Source organism: Ambystoma mexicanum, chromosome 5p, assembly GCF_040938575.1.
Source record: "Ambystoma mexicanum isolate Mex_15411 chromosome 5p, UKY_AmexF1_1, whole genome shotgun sequence".
In the NCBI taxonomy this organism is placed as follows: Eukaryota; Metazoa; Chordata; class Amphibia; order Caudata; family Ambystomatidae; genus Ambystoma; species Ambystoma mexicanum.
The window spans coordinates 4,953,449-4,974,282 of NC_090930.1; the positions used below are offsets into that span (position 1 = coordinate 4,953,449).

The 20,834-nt window shown below is 44.7% G+C and overlaps 1 protein-coding gene across 1 annotated transcript in view; it reads right to left on the reverse strand.

The window, feature by feature from the left end:
• The window catches only part of LOC138480666 (zinc finger protein 268-like), a 53,259-nt gene extending 35,020 nt beyond the window's left edge, over window positions 1–18,239 (reverse strand). Inside the window, exon 1 of the mRNA XM_069612339.1 lies at window positions 18,011–18,239. The gene's annotated coding sequence lies outside the window, so the exon portion shown is untranslated. The remainder of the gene's footprint in view (window positions 1–18,010) is intronic.
• Between the last annotated feature and the right edge of the window lie 2,595 nt (window positions 18,240–20,834).

Here is a 20,834-nt window from a genome sequence, read left to right on the forward strand (position 1 = left end):
CAGTAACATTATATGTGGAGCATGCCATTTGCTGTCCCTGAGAAACCTAAGTCTACGCTTACCACGCAAAGGGCATCTGGATGAGAGGTTATATTGACTAACACTGCAATACAATTTGTTAGATGCCGTATGGTAAATCCTTCAATGTTTATGGCAGAACCAGTAAAAGAAGGAGAATGGGTTTAAGTCTGTTCACATACACTGGCATATACGATGATTTACTCCCAGTAAAAGAATGAAGCTAGAGGGGGGAGAGGAGGTCTTCATTGATGGGTCATCGATAATTGATCAGACCACAGGTTTGAGACTTACAGGAGCAGCAGTGATGAGAAGTAGGGGTGATGATTTTGAGGTTGTGACAAGCATCAGGTTACCAGCAAATGTTTCTGCACATCAACTGAATTAATAGCAATGATATTAGCATTTGACGAACACAGAGACCAGGTGGTGATGATATACTCAGATTCCGCCTATGTGACGTCTACACTACACTCAGGACACACCTGTTGGGCTGTCTTAGTGGCCATATCTCGCTTCCTGACCCGTGCTGCCTCGCCCTGCTTTTCCCAGCGAGGAACGCTGTTTTCTGCTGTCTACCGTGTTATCTACTCTGAGGACCTCAGTCGGCAAGAGGAAGCCGCATTCACGTGCTCAGCCGAAGCAATCTTTGGTCAAAATAAGGATTGCCTGAAGCTCTCTGAGTGTTAAGGACTTTGCTCACTTTGTGGACTTTGTGCACTTTGCAGACTTTTCTCTTGATGTATTGTTCTCTGCACGGATCTTGTGAGCGTGATTGCATTTACTCTTGCGCAACCGCGTACCTTTACGCTTTCTCACTGTGTTTTTTCTTTTTCTCTTCCTGTAGTTTGGCGCCATCCTCTGTGGCCATGCCCACTTACCTCCAAGCAGCCTTCAAGAGCACCGTGCACGCGCACATGCGCGCGCACCTGGAAGTGTCTTGCAAGTGCTGTTGGGCTGTTTGTCGTGGTCGCGGCAGTGCCGTGAGTAATGGGATTTTGGGTGGCTGGCACAATGGATGTATGTATTGTTGCCCGGAATTGCCTGAATTGATAGAGACATATTGGTTTGAGTCTTTACACATTATGAGGAAAAATAAGAGCGAGATTTATACATATAATAGGACTGCACCACTGACAAGGAGTGTTGCCAAGGCAGTGGGTAGGCCTTACAATGTCATTCTTTCTGCCCCACTAATTTTTACTCCCGTTAAAGGAACTTTGAAAATGGCTTGTACCTTGCCTCTTCCCCCTTCTCCTCCTCCCTCTTCTCCCTCCCAGGTAGCCATGAATGAAGCTGGGGGATGGCTGACGAATTGATTTTGTTAATTGATTCAGGTGAAGTGATTAAGACACCTGAAGTGATGTGCCATCCTCAGGCAATCTCTGCTATGGTTCACAATGGGGTTGTGCAAAGTGACGAAGCAATCGCCAGCTCCCCTTTGGCACTCTCCGAGTATCCCCTTGGGTGAGGGGCTGAATGGGAGCTGTCCTCAGCTCAACCATTGGGAATGGGTAATTTGGGGGGCTCAGTGCAAGAAGAGTCCTTCAATGGCTTAGTCCTGAGTGAACTAACTCTACATACTATTCTCCTGAAACAACTGATCGCCGTAGTAGAAAGGCAGAACTGCCCTAATGTGAACTGCTGGTTTGGCAAATGCGAACTTTCTCGATCCTACTGCTCCACAATTTGAACCTCAGGGGCAAATGAGTGCTTTGATGTTGATCGGCCCTTAGAGATAGCTCCAATCTAGGATGCAGATGCCCGCAACGGGTCCATAGGGGACTATATTTCTAATCCGAATAAAAAAGGAGTTGGCTGTCAGAAGCCGGCAAAACAGAATAATTCCCAAAACTATAGAAAGAAAACTATCACCAAGAAAAAGAGGAATGCTGCTGGCAACAAATGGAAATTTGATATAGTTGCCAGGAACATTTTTCGTAGGCATTTGAGAGATAGAGTTTCAGTAGAATCTGAAACCATTGACGAAGTAGGTGCTTGAATGCCCTCACTAAGGAGGGCGATCTGGATACCCAGGTTTCTGTCACCTCTGGAGGCGAGGCTCTCAAAGATGCGGCTGTGAATAATTTGGAGGGGGGCCCAATAATGGAGCATGTGATAAGAAGGGTGATAAAACCGATGCTGGATGAGTAGGGTAATGTACCTGCTCCAATAGTAGCACCATCCATTGCAGAAAGTAAGGGGCATACCGGGTTAAATGATCTAAACAAAACTGTTTGTTTGAAGGTTAATATGATCGACTTAACTGGTGATCATTTGGGCAGCAATCTACAGATTGGAGGCTGCAGGGATAGTGCTGCACAAGGGCAACAAGTGGGGTCCTCCCTGGAAAACGACCCTGGCTACTCTAGTCTCCATACAGGGATGCTTCCGAATGACTACGAAGGCATGCGGACTGAAGGGATCAATCTTCGGCCTTTCTGTTTCCCTGACTCACCTAGCATACTGCTGCACACCTTTTTAACAATGGCGGTCCTCTGTCCTTAAACAGAGCAACTGTTTTGGCACTGTTTGGGGAAATTCCCAGCTTATCACTAATTACCACGGGTGATATCAAATTAAATGATTTTGTTCACCCCACTAGATACGATTTTGTAAGGGTTGTCTTTTTCTCTCGTACAATTGCTGAAGCAGTCTTAAAATTAATTGGTACATTACACAAATTTGGGTATGATATCAAGAAGGTGGGAATGGATACTGGATCTAATATTCAGGCTGGGAAGCGCAAAAATGATGTTGATACCCCGTTCCAGAACTCTGCAACTTTCGCTGGCAGTAGGTTTGCTGAGCCCAATCTTAGATGGCTAGCATTAAATTTGCGAGATTCCATCTCGCAACTTTAGGGCTTGAGGCCCAATAGTTAATAGCTGTTACGCTCACCTGGTATCCACAGGGACGCCACCCAGCCTGGTTACTCGCTGGTATGCTTCTCAGCTTTGCCCTGATGTGGTCTGCGGGGAAGGTTCTGGCTGAAAATACAGGAGGACTGTGTTCAAGACTGACCGACTGGGGTAAGTATCCTCCCTCCACCCCCGTATGATTTCAGTCCCTCTGGTGCCCTCTCCTCACCTTGTGGTAGAATTAAGCGTGCTCTCCGTCCTGCCTTCTTTGCAGGGGCGCGTTGTCTTTCATGGGCGAGTGCGGTCCAGTTACTTCACTGACGCCGGCCTGTTTGATATTGTGCAGGTAGGTCTTATTGCTGTTCTTCAGTTTTGTTGCTATCCTGCATGCCTTTCTTTGTTTAAAATGTCTCTTTTTTCTCCCTTAGGTATGCGGAGCTTCAGCGCGGCGAACTGGCTTGGTTGAGCCCTGCTGGTAAATGATGGCGCATTAAGAGCGCTATGATGCGGTAAGTAAGCACTATGCGCAGCGCTGCAAAGTCTTGCCTTTGCTAACCTGTGTTTTCCTTCCTTGTAGGTTGTGGTGTTCTTCAGCGCGAGTGGAATGTCCAGAGTGGTGCCAGCCGAGAGGCGACCAGCCAGGTAAGCCTTTTGAGCAGTTCGTAATTTGTAAATCTCTCTACTGCTTTCTTTAATGTTGCCTCTATCTTCCTCTTTCAGGTCGTTCTGTCCGGGAGGCGTGCAGATTCGAGGAAGCTGTTCTCAGTAGCTGCAAGTGTTTAAAGATGAAGACTGCAGGTAAGATGCTGCTGCTAATGATGTTCCTTTTGTCTCCTTGCAGGTTCTGCTTCTCCGAGGTTCGAGGGAATAGCTGGACACGGTGAGCGTCACGGTGCAAGCTGCAAAGTAACACGAAGCGTGTTGTCTTGCTCGGATGTGGTTTAAATAGCCCCAACAAAATAGTCCAGGTAAAGTAGTCCCTAGGCTACCACACCCAAAACACTAGACTGCATAGCTTGGTTCTTAGGAACCAAGCTATGTGGATGCCTCCATGTTGGCTGACAATACAATAAAGTAGTTCCCAAGCACATTGTCTTCCATGGCGTATGAACCTGGCGCCATAGGCGTAAGGACTGGCCCCATGAGGGCTTTTGAAGAGGATGCCAGGCTCTAGAGGCCCGAGGCCCGACTCCACCTGGCAAATGGGTTTGCCAGAGGGGGATTTGGGTGAGGGTCGTGACAATAGCTCAACTAACTTGCCTTTTGTAAGCTGGAACTCACAGGGTAATTGGTTCCTGAGGAACTCGCCCGATATCTGTACGTTCCTTAAAAGCTACTCCATTATATGCTTACAGGAGACATTCTGGACGGTTTTATTGTGCACTCTACTCTAGCTAAAAAAGCTAGCCCCTCGGGAGGTTTACTCATAGCAGTTGTAATTAGTATGTAATTGAGCCTAAGGGGCAATATACTATCTGTAAGCAAACCAGAATAACGAGAGCGACACAAGTTACAGCTCTTATCTACCGTTTCTCTAAAACTTACGGTGGATATACCATCTGGGCAGCACGCCAACTTTATCTCCAGGTATTAACTCCAATGATTATCTATGGACTGGAGGTACTGCAATTGATTGACTTAGCCAAATCCTTGAGGGAAAATTCTGGAAAAAGATACTTGGTCTACCAGGGTGTATACCAATGGCTATACTTAGGAAAAGAGCAGAATTATATTTAAAAGTAACATCTGATACAGATAATCTACTGCTAGCCGCAATTCATTCCGAGATTAACAAAGCTACTACACACTTATCTATGAAAAAGAATAATAATAACTATCTGGAAGAAATTGGATGGACCCAAAAACAACAACGGGTCTCACCTGACGTACTTCGAGCACTAGCCAAGAAATCTGAATTACACGACTGGATCAGCAATTTTGCACATCTGGAAAAACTAAAACGCTATAAATTTGTGCAATTCATGAACTACACTTTCAAGAAACCTCTGTTCTATTTGAATCTATGCCCTTGTCCGCGCTTAAGACGATTCATTCTTTTGCTAAGGATCAACCAGTTACCTGTATTGGCCATAAGTGGGATTAAGAATAACCTTGCACCATCCGAGTGTGGCTGCAGACTGTGCAATAACAAGAAAGAAGTGGAATCAGGAAAACACGTCCTAACCAGATGCACGGCTATGACAAAAGACTATATAAGTTATTATGCTGACTTTGTCCATAATTCGGAACATCTTGGGAGCAATGAATTCTGGTATAGAGCAACTAATGCTAAAGGAATTAAATTATATATTGCAATGTATAATGTTTGGAAGAGTGTCGAGAAATTACTTGGCATAAATAAATAAGTACCTGTGTGCTCAGGGAGGTTTATTCTGGGAATAAGACATGCTGGAACCAAAAGATTACTTATGTGTTAATAGCAACTGTCTCTGGACCTGTAGCCTGTGAAAAGATAAAAGAACTAGTGTCTAGCAACCAAGGGGCTTAATGGCCCTATTTATGTATTCCTGTTTTTTGTCTTTCTTTCTTCTATGCTATGTATCTATTCTTATCTTTAAATCTATAAAAATATGTGGATATTATTATTTTTGATCTTCTTTTTTTCACTTTGTAATATTATATTTTATATCATGTGAAAAGCTTATGTTAAGCTATAACACATTAATAATAAAATAAATAAATAAAGTAATTAGTATGGGCCCCATAATTATAAAAAGACTAAGGATTCTAGATTGGTGCTCAATACTTTTGATTCGGCTTAAATTTGATGTGATTATTGATCAATGTAATCTTCTGATTGTCAACATCTACTGGAGTTTGAAATTAAGTATTGAGGAAGAACTAGTAAAACTGGGGGAGTGTATGTTTGAGTGTCAAGATTACTCTGGGAACATGATGATTCTAATGGTGGGAGACTTTAATCCCCACTGATACTCCCTGTAGTCAGGGAAGTGTCGTGGGGAATGCAGCTGCTTATACCGGTAAGAAGGAACTCCATGGGATTCTCTGGGGGCACTTGTTAGGCTCCTGGGGCCTTTCTAATGTCAGAGGGCTCTTAAACAAGAAAGAGGAATATACTACTTGGTTTAGAGGGGATCAGACTAGTGCCATTGATCATATGTTTGTACCTGAACCACTGTTAGCCATGATTAAGGAACTTGAGCTCTTGCGGGTGGAATGTAGTGAGCATAAGATATTACATTTGAATATATCTGGGTCATGGGGCACTGCTGCTACGCACAGCTGCCTTGGAAATTTACAAATAAACTTGGCAAAAACCAGGATTGTCTGGCATAGAGACAATGTGGAGAAGACAAATTTTGTTTTCCTCTCAGACTTTAACACTTCTAGCCATGGGAAAAAACATATCTTATACAACAAGGAAGTCTTTACTCACTATGTTGGAAATGTAATTAAGCACTCTACAACTGCTCTCAAGCAGGTTAGGGCCAGGCACAAACATCCACATAGCTATGATACGCTCATCAGAACTTATAAAAATAAGAGATCCACTGAATTAAGATCACTAGCTAAAAGTGATCTCCCGTGGAGTGGGGAAATAGCATTAAAAGAAAATCAGTAATCGATGGAAAAATAAGATAAAGGAACAAAGAACTAAAATGTTGCAGACAGGCGGCGAAAATATTCTCTGTGCTATGAAAGACAATACTTCTAGGTCTTTTTGGTCTGCAGTGAATGAGAAACTGATCTTTAATAATGAGACCCTCTCCTCAACTATTTCCGAGCAACAGTGCATTGGTCACTTTGGGAACCTTTATCAATCTGGTTGAAGTGACCAGTCCTCTTTCGACTGTCTGCATGAGAATGACTGAAAGGTGAAAATACTGCAGGAGGATATTGTAGTATTGATAGACAAGGCATCTATGTCTATGGCTGCCGGACCAAATGGTCTTCCGAATGTTATTTTCAAACACAATCAACAACTGTGGTCTTAAATACTGTAAATTCAGTTTAAAGACATTCTTATGACCCACGCTATTCCTTCTTCTTGGCATACCTCATATGTTGTCACTGTATACATGAAGGGTGATCGGTCCTGTGGTTATAGGTCAAATGTTCGAAAACAAAAGGCTCAAATGCCTTTTTTTCGACAGTGGGGTTTATGGGGGGGTTCCAACCCAAGCTCCCCGTTTTCCTTTTATAAAAAAGTTTTTTATACATGCTAGACTAAAAAAATATATAAATAAATACATTTTAAAAATCAATCCTTTTTTTTGGTCCTTTTGATTGGAACATTTGACCGGACACCCGGTCCTGTCTGTTGAACTATAGGCTGATCGCCCTATTGGATGCGGATTCAAAAGTTTTCTCTGGGATAATTCTGAGTCATATACAGTGCAGGATGGAAAATTGTAATATTCTTTCTCGATTTCAATTTGGGTTTAGGAAAAACATGGGGATGGATGCTGGGGGCCTATTGATGAACATCATGCAGGGTAAAGCTTGGAAGAAGGAGGTGGCACCCATATATATATAGACTCCATTGACCTGTCAATGGCTTTTGACAAGGTGGATAGATCATTATTGTAGTGCAAGTTAAATCTTCTGGGAATGCCTCAAACCCTGCTTTCTATTCTTATAACTCTACACGAGGGGTCCAATCTACAGGTACGCTTAAATAACCAGGGTTGTCTATCTACTCCTAATGATGCGCCTAATGGTCTGCGACAGGGGTGCGTGTTCACACCTACAATTTTTAATCTTTACCTGTCAGACGCTAAAGAGGTGTTGGAAGAAGATGTCTCTGCACCCTCTGTGGTTGAAGGTGTTAGAATCAATTGGACTGCATATGCAGATGATTTTATGCTATTCGACCACACACCAATTGGCCTACAGCGCCTGCTGTGCACATTTCGGGATTATACGGAAGTTAATCATCTAGCGATAAATGAGAGCAAAACAGTAATCATCCGTTTTCATTTATGACCATATGTAAAACAGTTCTCATGGTTTCTAAACCACATCAAACTTGTGGTAAGACCGCAATTATGTTATGTTGGCTATCCTGTCTACGGCAACCAACAGAAATCACACTATAGAGAGTATTTGAATGGAAAAGTGTGTCACTAATCATCGAATTAAATAAAATCAACAGTAAATACGGAAAGTTTTCCATCCTACCGGCCCTGCGCTTTTATAAACAAAAGCTTCTTCCACAGTTTTGCTATGGAGTGGAGTTATTTCCAATATGGATTATGGATGAACTAGTCAAATACAAGGCACGTATTTTAAGGCTTTTTTTTTAACGTGCTTACCTAGGTGTATACCTGTGGCTGTACTGCGTTACGAAATGGGTTTAACCTCTATTACATGAAGGATTATTTGGCAGAAGCTTTCTCTCTTTAGGAAACTGGTCACAACACAGAGGGACACACTATATGATCTTCTGGGCTCAGGAATTCGTACGGGCAACATTGCTTCCACCTATACATTAGATCTGAAACAGGAATGTATGAATGATCTGGAAATTCTGGGTCTTACACTTGATATTTTAATCTTTAACCCAGTGAAAGTTAAAAAATATCTAGAATGGTGGGACTGGGATATTTCGACCTGTAAGGTTGGGGCGACCTGCCTATACAAACACATGGGGCCTCATTACGACCCTGGCGGTAGCCATGCCGCTAATGGCGGCAAGGCTGCCGCCGAAATCGCATCCGGGTTCCCAGAATGAGGAATTACCGGGCAATTCCGAGTTCGGAGGGCTCGGTAATTCCTCCTTCTAGGAACCCGGACCCGGACCTTCCCCATTCCCATTTCAGCCCCCGTAGGGCTGAATAGGAATGGCCGAGGGAGCAAACAACGGGCCGATTACGAGCGGCCCGTTGTTTGCTCCCTCCTCCCCTCACGGGATCCGCTCTGCACGTCTGGTGAAATCAGACGGGACGGGGTTGACGGCGCCGGCACCTTTAGTGGCACTGTTAACCCCGTCCTGCCTGGTTTGTAATGAGGCCCATGGTCTCCCATTGTAAAAAGCTGGGGAGTGTGGAACCTTAACTAACTCTGTTCCCAGACTTAAAAGCTAGACACAAGTACATGCGTTTTAGATTTAATGTACTTCCAACCCGCGAAGACCTATGCGCCCGTAGGGCGGAGTTGGGGCTTTTGCAAATATGTAGATTCTGCAATGAACTGGGAGCAAATGAAACTTTGGAACACCTGATGTTAGATTGCCCTGCTTTGAGAATAAATCGGATTCAGTATTTTAGTAAATTTGTTGCCAGTACTAGTTTTGTTAACTTAAATCTATTATGGTGGAAAATGCTTCATGGGAAAGAAAAAATGCTCCAATTGGCAGTAGTCCGTTTTTTAGACAATGCATGCAAACTGGGGACTGAACTTGAATAAGTGGGAGAGTTGTGGAATAAGTGGTAATGACATCTACCATGGAAAGTACTCAAATATTGGTGGTCTTGGACTTACTTCATTTTCATGTTCTTTCTTCTCTTTCTTACTTATTATATATGATTTGTCTTTTATGGTAAATAAATGTCTGCAGTTGAATTTGATGTTTAGAGGTGTGTTGGATTTGATTTATATTGATCTACATTACTATGAATTAATTATGTATTTTGTGTATTTTGATGCATATGTGATGATTTCTGTATTGTTTGAATCAAATTGAATGTTTTAAGTATTTTTACATTTTTGTAAAGGTTAAAATAACCAGAGACAAATAAATAAATAATAAAATAAACACTCAGGACTGTCACGATGGAGAAGGTGGGGTTTCAGTGCGCAGACAGCACACCATTACAGCATGCCCCATTATTAGGAAGATTAGATTAATAGGCATATACTACGGCGGCTGCTGTGGTACAGTGTGCAGTAAATACAAAGGGCACAGGTTGCATTTCTCACAGTAATGACGCAGCAGATGCAGAGGCAAAAAGGGCAGCATATTTCCCTGAGATAGCAGACATTGTAATTGCCTCAGCACTAATATATGCTCAATATGAAAATAATGGCTACAATGCAATACCATTAACAGAATTAGTGGAGTTACAGGGGCGTGCACCACAGGCAGAGCAGGATCCTTGGATAAAGCAGGGTTGCTCATTATGTCCCTGAGACCTAGTGTGGTGACAGGATAGCACTGGAAAGCCTGTGATGCCACTGGAGCTGCTTACAGTAGCGCTGTAACAGTTCCATTACCCAGCACACACAACAGTCAGTCAATATACATATATTCGGCATGCGCCATCTAGTAAAATAATTACATACATCCATTTACAAAAAAAATAAAAGAGCTACTCAGCAGATACAGATAGCCAGGTTCATAGAAAAAAAAAGAAGTTAATACAAAATTCATAATAGATAAGTCTATAAAACAAGCACATTTATATTAAATGGTAACCAATAGTACCACTGGGGAGAGCATGCTCGCAGCCTTGGGGTACAGTTAGACCAATGTGTTAAGACAATGGGGAATCCTCTAAGTAAGGGTGTATAATCCCAGAACCTTTGTCTGATGTGATACCAGGGAATAAGATTTGATTAAAACTGCTCATTTACCACCAAAATACAACCATGTATTCCTTAAAAGTGGTGTTCTATAGATATAGCGCACACACCCAAACACCACAAAGGGGGCTGGGCTCATTTTTAGCAGAGTCAGTGCTGAGTTGGTATCCCAAACCCCCAGTTTTTGTAATACTGACTTCAGATACAGTCGCCTAAGGTGCAAGTATTTTTGACACAGTAACATAAAATGTAAGATTGATTCTTTTAAATTCCCACACGTAGGACACTGTGCCATGTTACAGACGTGCCATGATTGAGTCACAGCTGCCACCGGTAAAGTGCCGAGTCTTAAGCGTAGGTATAACAATCTTTCAAAAGCCTGTCAGACAGAATCCAAATAGGCTTTATGGCCGAAGAGAGAAAGCTCAAGATAACCCGGGACCTTTTTTTGATCCAAGGCCGAGTACAGTAGATTATCTTGAGCTTTATTGACCAAAGCCACTTTAATTCTTCTTTTGGCACCTACCCATTGACTCTCAGGGTTGGACCACAAATCACATTCACCAACTTCTCTCAAGACTTTTTTCAGATGCAGAAGCCATGCTATAGAGCTCCCGCCGTCTAGTGACATAAGTCGTTGCAATGCAGACCGTACATTTGCTAGGCCAACTTCGGACCAGAGTTTTAACCAGAATAGTACAGGTTTAAGTTTGAACTGAATGGCCACAGGGATTATGTCAAGTTCAATGAACATCAAAGTGGAGGGAGGACTATTGGGCAGTAATAACAACTTTTTAAAGAACTTACGGTCACTTGAGATGATTTCTTTTATATTGCCGTGGCCCCAAAGTTCAGCCCCATAAAGGGCTACAGGTAACACTTGTTTTCCATATAGGTTCAGGGCGGATGAGATAGCTCCACCTTCATGTTTAACATGAAATGATTTAACTGACCCACCAAATTTCACCAGGGTGATAAGTGAACACTTCACTTCACCTGTTCTACCCACCCTCTTGTATCTTGGAAATTGGAAACGTATGCTGAAATAATCGAAACGTTTGACTTGGGCCAATCGAGTTCCATCCACTTCTACCACCAAGGGAGTATATTTTGAAAATTGGAGCCTGAAAACCAAAACTTTGGATTTTTCGATGGTAAGCTACAATTGTAACTCCCTGCATTCCTGGTTAAATATTTCCAAGGCTGTCTTCAAGCCTTGCAGAGTGGTAGACAAAAGAACTGCATCATCTGCATAGAATAATGCAGGGTATTTGTTGGGGGACATTTTCGGAAAATACTGACATCCCATCAATAGAGCATCTATGACCTCCTGAATATAAATATTTTATAATATAGGGCCCAGGGTACACTCTTGCCTTACCCCCTTAGTTACCGGGAATGGCTTTGTGGATTCCTCTCCCAGCCCATAATGGACAGAGGCACTGTTTTCTGAATACAGTAGACCAATAATTTCTATCCGATCGCAGGGGACATTCCGACGGGCGAGAATGTGCCACCATTTTTCTCGGGATACTGAATCAAAAGTGGTTTTGAGATCCAGAAATACCACATATTATTTCATCTTATTCAATACAACGTATTTCGGGATCAACAAATACAGCACAATACATTGATCTATCTTACCCTTTTTCCTCCTAAATCCCGCCTGACGGTCTGTGATGACATGCAATACAGCAATCATCGGCCGAGTCCTGGAGCCGGGACAACAAAACGTTCCCAAATAATTTGCCCGTACTGTCCAGGAGGAAAATTGGATGGCAGTTTACCGGCAAATCCCACTCTCCCTTCTTGTACAGCGGGATTATTTAGCCCTTCCTCCAGGACTCGGGTATCTGACCCCTTCTAATGATATAGTTAAAACTTCTACAATGGACAGGTGCCCATATTTTTCCCTCATACCTAAAAAGGTCCCCAGGAATGAGGTCTGGGCCTACGGCTGTACCGCGTTTCTGGTCAGAGAGAGCGTTTTCTATTTCCCCCAGGGTAATAGATGGCCTGACATATGATCGGGCACAGGAGCAGAGGCCAAAAGCTGTGAGACTGCAGAGGTCCGGTGGGCATAAAGAGATGCTGCCAGCAGTCGACTGCTGCAATACAGCAATACAATTTTGAATCACCCTGTAATCCTTTGTCCGTATCCAATTTCCAGAATAATACATTATTTGTAGACTGTAGGGCATCAAACAAGGCCTTCCATTTGTCTGACACATGTTCCTTTTTCTTGGTTTGTATATGTTTTTTGTACTCTAGCCGTACTTATCGCAGGGCCACTTTATTCACCCTCTCCTGTGCCTCAGCGCAGTCTTTTGGCCTTACGACAGTCCTCATCGAACCATCCCTCTTTGTAGATTGCTTTAGTTCTTATTATGCCCGCAGTAGTAGAGATAAAGGGAAGTATTGTGTTGTTTAGGTTCTCATATTATTCTAGAATCAATTCATTGTTAGCCTCACTGCCACATCTATCTGCAATGCTCCCTACTATTACAGCATAAAGAGAAGGTTTAAACTCCTTTTCAAGTACTTTTGCCCATTTTAAGGACTTGTGAGAATGACCAACTATTTCCAGTGGTTGGTTTAGGTGTGTCCCATATTCAGCCAGGTCTCCCAAAGCAGAAGTCGCTGTTCCCCTGAGGTAAAGTGCTGTTGGGTAGTGGTCACTCTCTGTCCTATTTAGTTCCTCAAAATAGAATACCCTCGCCCAATATGCTGCTGAGATCATTATGTAATCTATTACAGAGGACCCATTATGCCCTACAAATATTTTCTTTGTGGGTTGGTCCTCTAGGGTTCTCCCATTGCATGCCGTTAAATTGCGCTTAGATAAGAGGCCGGCAGATTCAATTGCAAGCTGGTGCGTACGCGCCTGGTCTGTTACCACTGCTTCTGGGATATCCCAGGCCAAATCCTGATCCTCCCACAGTCCCGCTAAGATACCCAAGGGTTCTATTTGGAGATTCAGATCCCCTGCCACCAAAATCAATTTGTCTGTACGCCCAGACTCATGATCTTGCTCTAGGAAGTTCTTGAGAAGGGTTGTCTGTACGCCCAGACTCATGATCTTGCTCTAGGAAGTTCTTGAGAAGGGTTGCATGTACGCCCAGACTCATGATCTTGATCTAGGAAGTTCTTGAGAAGGGTTGTCCGTACGCCCAGACTCATGAGCTTGCTCTAGGAAGTTCTTGAGAAGGGTTGCATGTACGCCCAGACTCATGATCTTGATCTAGGAAGTTCTTGAGAAGGGTTGTCCGTACGCCCAGACTCATGATCTTGATCTAGGAAGTTCTTGAGAAGGGTTGTCCGTACGCCCAGACTCATGATCTTGATCTAGGAAGTTCTTGAGAAGGGTTGTCCGTACGCCCAGACTCATGATCTTGCTCTAGGAAGTTCTTGAGAAGGGTTGTCCGTACGCCCAGACTCATGAGCCTGCTCTAGGAAGTTCTTGAAAAGGGTTGTATGTATGCCCAGACTCATGATCTTGATCTAGGAAGTTCTTGAGAAGGGTTGTCTGTACGCCCAGACTCATGATCTTGCTCTAGGAAGTTCTTGGGAAGGGTTGTATGTACGCCCAGACTCATGATCCTGCTCTAGGAAGTTCTTGAGAAGGGTTGTCTGTTCGCCCAGACTCATGATCTTGATCTAGGAAGTTCTTGAGAAGGGCTGTCTGTACGCCCAGACTCATGATCCTGCTCTAAGAAGTTGCTCTAAGAAGTTCTTGAGAAGGGTTGTCTGTACGCCCAGACTCATGATCTTGCTCTAGGAAGTTCTTGAGAAGGGTTAGGTTCTTCTTTCCCTCAGGATTACAGAGCCTATTATAAATGTTCATTAGGAGAATTTGCTCCCCCTCTCCAGTGGTGATACTTAAAGATTGGAGGTCTGGGGTGCCCATCTCTTTTGGCACTACCTTCCATCCCAGGAGACCATCCACCCAGGCTAACAAGCCTCCACTGGGTCTGCCCTTCTGGGTTTTTTTATAGCTGGGACACAAAGTGACTGAAACTCTTAGAGCGAAACAGGAGCCATTGTCCAGGTCTCCTGGAGTTCTACAACGTTGAAACCTCTTATAAATGAGTCCCATAGTGGGTCTGACAAGCATCCCGTTATATTCCGGGATAAGGGTTTTTTGGTCCCAGTATCTGCTTTATAGCGGTTCCTTTCTATGCCCAGTCACTCAACATCTTCAAGTTTGCCAATCTCGAAAATATGAATATTGCTCACAGATGGTGCTCCAGATTTTAATGCTTGCGCGTGGTGGTTCAGCAGCCCTTGATTTTTAATTGTAATTGGGCCTCTCAAACATAGGAATTCCGGTGATTGAAGTATAGTTCTTGTGTTATTGGAGGAGTGAAATCTTAGGTCAATACGCAATAACCCCTCAACCAAATCCCAGGACCGTAAATACATTCTTATATAATTCCATTCTGAGTTTAGTGTGTTACCCTCTGACAGGACTGGATATCACCACGCACAACCGAGAGGCATCCCTTCACATGCTTAATCCAGTGGGAACGCTTGTTTTTCCGACTCCCTTGATCTTCAAGCTGCCCAGCTATTAGTCATGGTACATTAGACATGACCACGCTAGGGCGACTGGCCCTTGCCTCGATGTGCTCTTTCACTACATTTGTGACACGAAGAATGTTATCCCTTATTGGCATCAAATCTGAGCCTGTCAAGGGAATACCCTTCCTTATAACCTGAGACTGGTGTGGGGGAAACCTGAACATAATCACCGCGCATTTTGCCCCATGATTGAAAAGGACACGGCCCGTGTAGCCCCATGTTTGTATTTCAGGGGCCTTCCTCTGAGTTCAATCAGACGCCCTTGCCATTCCTACCAGATTGCCTGCGGAACTAGCCTTGCATACATTACTAACAGACATCGGGTTCTCTGCCGGGGCCTTGCTAACAGTATTCTATGGGGGGATGTATGGCCGGAGAGTTCCTCCGTTCCACAAGGTTACTTTTCATTTCCCCAATGTCAACACTTGTGATGTTAAGCAAGTTAATCATGCTATCCACTTTAGTGGCCAGTGTCCCTTGCTGACTCAGCCATTGGATCTGTGGGGGGACTTGTACATGGAGTGTTAGTGCTGTGGTCAAGAACTGGAAGAAACTCTGTCTTGGTGCCTGATTTGCACTGCAATGGTCCCCGCTGCTTCTGTTGTACTCGGACTATAAATGTTAAATGTTAAAGGTATTTTGTTAAAGGTATTTTTGTACCGCACACCGTCACCAACGGAGTTGGTCCCCAGGCGCTCTGGCGGATCTGTAAACGATAAGGTGGGTTGGGTTAGTAGGTGAAGCGGGAGTAGGATAGTGAGAAGAGGAGTGGTGTTCTGTTGGCAGCTTCAGCTCGGTATACACCGGGTGCTGAGCTTTGGTGCGAGTATTGGATTGTTGTCAGTCCTCGTGTGCCGTTGGTGTTGCATGTGTGTTGTTGCGGTGTTGTGAAGTGCGTGCGGGTTGTTGTGCGAGAGATGGTTGTGAGAGATTTTTGAGTGAGATCAGTCTGCAGAAAAGCTGAGTTTTTTGTTAGTCTGAAGTTGGAAGTCAGACAGAAGTTCCCAAGTCTGTCTGAGTGTGGCACTCGCCAACCCTCCACATTTCATACGCCTGGCAGGGTTTGGTTTGTGTGAGGCGCTCCCTGTGCTGTTCTAACGCGCTTTGTAAGTGTTCTGATTGCTCCTCGCCGTTCTATTCTAGCCAGTTCTGGTGGTGTTCTGATGCTGAAGGTAGGTAGATGTGGGCTGGGTGTCTATTCTCCTTCTTGGGTGCTGGGCTGGTGTAGCAGACTCCTCTCAGACCTATCTAAGTGCATCAGCCGGTTTGGATATGGTACTATAGTCTTACGTTTCCCTTTAACCCGCGTCCTTCCTTCACCTTGTGTAGCTTGTCCAGAGTGAGCTTCTCCGGTTAAGCTGTCACTGACCCCAGGGACTCCTGTTTTAGAGGGGGTCATGCTGAGGGAAGCTGTTGGTCTTTGGCTTTGGTTCCCGCCATCTGGAGTCACCTTTCCCTTTCCGGTAGTGGGACAACTGGAACCCCGAGTTATTACTAGGGTAGCCTTGGAACTAGTTTTGGATGTCAATTTGGATACAGGTCCAGGTTTTCTCAGACTTGGAGCTTCCTTATAGACCTCGATATTGTCCAACCCCTCTGATCCCAAGAGTGTAGAAGACATTTTAATGGGAAAAACATAATTATGACCGCCCTCTTGTTCCAGGAGCTGCAACACTTCAAAAGGGGCCAGCAAACCCACCTTTTATACCTGCCTTGTTGCGAAACCAGAGAAATTTTGTTTTAGAGTTGGAACATGCCCAATTAAGTCTACATTATCAGATGAGACAACAGAGTTTGATCTTGCACTCTGGGGCCCCTTTCCAGCTGCGCACAGTAGCTGTGGCCTGACCCCCCCCCCCCACCTGGTTTTACTTCATCACTTCGTTTTGGATCATCAACTACATCAATAACCTCTATGTCCTGCAAAAAACCCTTCATCTCCGAGATGAAGTGATTAACCTCACTAAGGGGTTCCAACCTTTTAGCTTTTAGATATTCTAGGTCGCGATGCACCCTGTGGGGACACCCCTCTGCTTTGCTTTTGCTGCAATATGTGCAAACCATGCCATTTAGTGCAAGGTTAGAAGGGTTGTGCAAATTATGCCTAAATAATTCTAATCCGTCCCCGACCAACCCCCCAACCCCCCAACTTGGCTAACCACTGAATAAACTGACTATTCAATGTATCTGCCAATAACTAAAGATAAAAGAATGTCGCTAACCTGTAGGCCAGTCCATCCCCTGCATGCACACCTGTAGGCCAGTCCACCCCTGCATGCACACCTGTAGGCCAGTCCACCCTTGCATGCACACCTGTAGACCAGTCCACCCCTGCATGCACACCTGTAGGCCAGTCCACCCTTGCATGCACACCTGTAGACCAGTCCACCCTTGCATGCACACCTGTAGACCAGTCCATCCCTGCATGCACACCTGTAGGCCAGTCCACCCTTGAATGCACATCTGTAGACCAGTGTACTCCTGCATGCACACCAGTAGACCAGTCGACCCTTGCATGCACACCTGTAGGCCAGTGCACCCCTGAATGCACACCTGTATGCCAGCCACCCCTGCATGCACACCAGTAGACCAGTAGACCCCTGCATGCACAGCCGTAGGCCAGTCCACCCCTGCATGCAGATCTGTGTGAGCGAATATTTATTTTTTCTCGCTAAACAATGTTAAAAACCATGCCACTCCATCATTAGGGGTTGGGGAGGTCTACTACGGTACCCCCTTAACTGGTAGGAGTTACAGATTATTCCTAGGTACGTTTTAATGGGGTTGCGGACGGGCAATGCGATGTAGCTCCGAAGAAGACCCCCTAGACACCCCCCTTTGGGCCAGTCTCACAGACATGTGGGTGTTGGTCTCATGAGAAATGGGCTCCGCGAGTCAGTGCCCCCCTTACCTCGCCCACTAAGGCAGTATGGGTGGCAGGCACAAGCCCTCCAGTGTATCCCCCACACGGGCACATGGGGAGCATACACCCCCCAGCCCCACGCCCCGTTCGTGCACTACAGCTTGGGGGTTGTAGTACTTACCTGGCGAGTCTTTCTGGGGGAGACTTAGCTGCTCCCGGGAAGAGCAGCTCATCAAGTGCGGGCACGTCCTGCAGCAGGTCCAGGCAGGACCCCCAGCCTGGGATTACGGTGCGGGTGCAGGGCAGGGGTCTGGGGGAGGCTGGCTCATGTGATCTGACCCAGGGGTGGGGCAGGGGCTTCCTTCCTCTGCTACTCGTCCTCTTCCTCTTTTTAGCATGTTTGCATGCGGCGCTTTCCATCAAGGCTTGGGGACGAGCGCCCCCCAGTGGCCACGTGATTTAATGCACTCATATGGAGGCACTGCCAGTGCTCGCTGCACATTTCTCAAGCACCAGCAGCGAGAGGCGGCAATATATAGGTATATCCTCTATGCATTGCTCGCAGTGAGAGGCATGGTATGGGGTATAATGTATACTCTCTATGCATTGCTCGCAGTGAGAGGCATGGTATAATGTATACTCTCTATGCATTGCTCGCAGTGAGAGGCATGGTATAATGTATATTCTCTAAGCTTTGCTCGCAGTGAGAGGCATGGTATGGGGTATAATGTATACTCTCTATGCATTGCTCGCAGTGAGAGGCATGGTATAATGTACATTCTCTAAGCTTTGCTCGCAGTGAGAGGCATGGTATGGGGTATAATGTATACTCTCTATGCATTGCTCGCAGTGAGAGGCATGGTATAATGTATACTCTCTATGCATTGCTCGCAGTGAGAGGCATGGTATAATGTATATTCTCTAAGCTTTGCTCGCAGTGAGAGGCATGGTATGGGGTATAATGTATATCCTCTATGCATTGCTCGCAGTGAGAGGCATGGTATAATGTATACTCTCTATGCATTGCTCGCAGTGAGAGGCATGGTATAATGTATACTCTCTATGCATTGCTCGCAGTGAGAGGCATGGTATAATGTATATTCTCTAAGCTTTGCTCGCAGTGAGAGGCATGGTATGGGGTATAATGTATACTCTCTATGCATTGCTCGCAGTGAGAGGCATGGTATAATGTATATCCTCTATGCATTGCTCGCAGTGAGAGGCATGGTATGGGGTATAATGTATACTCTCTATGCATTGCTCGCAGTGAGAGGCATGGTATGGGGTATAATGTATACTCTCTATGCATTGCTCGCAGTGAGAGGCATGGTATAATGTATACTCTCTATGCATTGCTCGCAGTGAGAGGCATGGTATAATGTATATTCTCTAAGCTTTGCTCGCAGTGAGAGGCATGGTATGGGGTATAATGTATACTCTCTATGCATTGCTCGCAGTGAGAGGCATGGTATAATGTATATCCTCTATGCATTGCTCGCAGTGAGAGGCATGGTATAATGTATACTCTCTATGCATTGCTCGCAGTGAGAGGCATGGTATAATGTATATTCTCTAAGCTTTGCTCGCAGTGAGAGGCATGGTATGGGGTATAATGTATACTCTCTATGCATTGCTCGCAGTGAGAGGCATGGTATAATGTATACTCTCTATGCATTGCTCGCAGTGAGAGGCATGGTATAATGTATATTCTCTAAGCTTTGCTCGCAGTGAGAGGCATGGTATGGGGTATAATGTATATCCTCTATGCATTGCTCGCAGTGAGAGGCATGGTATAATGTATACTCTCTATGCATTGCTCGCAGTGAGAGGCATGGTATAATGTATACTCTCTATGCATTGCTCGCAGTGAGAGGCATGGTATAATGTATATTCTCTAAGCTTTGCTCGCAGTGAGAGGCATGGTATGGGGTATAATGTATACTCTCTATGCATTGCTCGCAGTGAGAGGCATGGTATAATGTATATCCTCTATGCATTGCTCGCAGTGAGAGGCATGGTATGGGGTATAATGTATACTCTCTATGCATTGCTCGCAGTGAGAGGCATGGTATGGGGTATAATGTATACTCTCTATGCATTGCTCGCAGTGAGAGGCATGGTATAATGTATACTCTCTATGCATTGCTCGCAGTGAGAGGCATGGTATAATGTATATTCTCTAAGCTTTGCTCGCAGTGAGAGGCATGGTATGGGGTATAATGTATACTCTCTATGCATTGCTCGCAGTGAGAGGCATGGTATAATGTATATCCTCTATGCATTGCTCGCAGTGAGAGGCATGGTATAATGTATACTCTCTATGCATTGCTCGCAGTGAGAGGCATGGTATAATGTATACTCTCTATGCATTGCTCGCAGTGAGAGGCATGGTATAATGTATATTCTCTAAGCTTTGCTCGCAGTGAGAGGCATGGTATGGGGTATAATGTATACTCTCTATGCATTGCTCGCAGTGAGAGGCATGGTATAATGTATATCCTCTATGCATTGCTCGCAGTAAGAGGCATGGTATAATGTATACTCTCTATGCATTGCTCGCAGTGAGAGGCATGGTATAATGTATATTCTCTAAGCTTTGCTCGCAGTGAGAGGCATGGTATGGGGTATAATGTATACTCTCTATGCATTGCTCGCAGTGAGAGGCATGGTATAATGTATATCCTCTATGCATTGCTCGCAGTGAGAGGCATGGTATGGGGTATAATGTATACTCTCTATGCATTGCTCGCAGTGAGAGGCATGGTATGGGGTATAATGTATACTCTCTATGCATTGCTCGCAGTGAGAGGCATGGTATAATGTATATTCTCTAAGCTTTGCTCGCAGTGAGAGGCATGGTATGGGGTATAATGTATACTCTCTATGCATTGCTCGCAGTGAGAGGCATGGTATAATGTATACTCTCTATGCATTGCTCGCAGTGAGAGGCATGGTATAATGTATATCCTCTATGCATTGCTCGCAGTGAGAGGCATGGTATGGGG